Source organism: Rutidosis leptorrhynchoides, chromosome 6 (genome assembly GCF_046630445.1).
Source record: "Rutidosis leptorrhynchoides isolate AG116_Rl617_1_P2 chromosome 6, CSIRO_AGI_Rlap_v1, whole genome shotgun sequence".
Lineage (NCBI taxonomy): Eukaryota > Viridiplantae > Streptophyta > Magnoliopsida > Asterales > Asteraceae > Rutidosis > Rutidosis leptorrhynchoides.
Window position 1 is genome coordinate 26,751,480 of NC_092338.1, and position 1,328 is coordinate 26,752,807.

Sequence of the window (1,328 nt, forward strand, 5' to 3'; positions counted from 1 at the left end):
CGCATACTTAAATAAGGACAAGATTTGGAGTCCATGCTTGTATGATATTGTGTAAAAACTGCATTCAAGAAACTTATTTTGTTGTAACATATTTGTATTGTAAACCATTATGTAATGGTCGTGTGTAAACAGGATATTTTAGATTATCATTATTTGATAATCTACGTAAAGCTTTTTAAACCTTTATTGATGAAATAAAGGTTATGGTTTGTTTAAAAATGAATGCAGTCTTTGAAAAACGTCTCATATAGAGGTCAAAACCTCGCAACGAAATCAATTAATATGGAACGTTTTTAATCAATAAGAACGGGACATTTCACTGCACACTATTTAAAATAAGAGAAGTTGAGGATGAACAGATATATCTCATGTTATTTCCCTGGACTTTAAAGGGAGAAGCCAAAGATTGGTTGGAATCGTTACCTGAAGGGGCGATTGATACATGAGACGTTTTAGTTGAAAAATTTCTTAAACAATTCTTTCCTGCATCTAAAGCCGTAAGACTTCAAGGAGAAATTGTTACGTTCACACAAAAACCGAATGAAACTCTATATGAGGCATGGGCAAGATTTGGAAAGTTATTAAGAGGATGTCCGCAACATGGTTTAGACACCTGTCAAATAGTACAAATATTCTACCAAGGATGCGACATCACTACAAGGAAAGACATCGATATAGCAGCTGGTGGTTCCATTATAAAGAAAACCGAAACTGATACTTACAAAATTATTGATAACACTGCTTCCCACTCACATGAGTGGCACCAAGAAAAAGATATCGTTAGATCATCTAAAGCAGCTAGAGCCGATTCTAGCCATGACTTAGATTCCATTTCCGCAAAGATAGATGCTGTCGAGAGACGAATGGAAAAGATGACTAAAGATATCCACTCAATACGAATTAGTTGTGAGCAGTGTGGAGGACCACATTTGACAAAAGATTGTCTCAGTATTGAATTAACAATGGAACAAAGAGAGAATGTTTCATATCTAAACCAAAGGCCTGGAAATAATTATCAGAATAATTATCAACCGCCAAGACCTATTTACAATCAAAACCAGAATTATAACAGAAATATTCCATACAACAACCAACAAGGTCCTAGCAATCAACAAGTATCCAATAATACTTACAACCAGCAAAGACCTAATTTTCAAAACAAATCACCACAAATCGATAATAAAAAGCCGAATTTAGAAGATATGATGACGAAGCTAATTGAAACTCAAACGCAGTTTTTCACATCTCAGAAACAAACTAATGAACAAAATGCTCAAGCATTTAGAAATCAACAAGCTTCTATTCAAAACTTGGAACAAGAAGTAAGT

General features: G+C 34.2%; 1 non-coding gene across 1 annotated transcript; it reads right to left on the bottom strand.

Annotated features, from left to right (window-relative positions):
• Positions 1-500: 500 nt before the first annotated feature.
• Positions 501-607, bottom strand: LOC139856346 (small nucleolar RNA R71). Its single transcript, XR_011761833.1, has one exon. It is a non-coding gene; the product is annotated as a small nucleolar RNA R71 (small nucleolar RNA).
• Between the last annotated feature and the right edge of the window lie 721 nt (positions 608-1,328).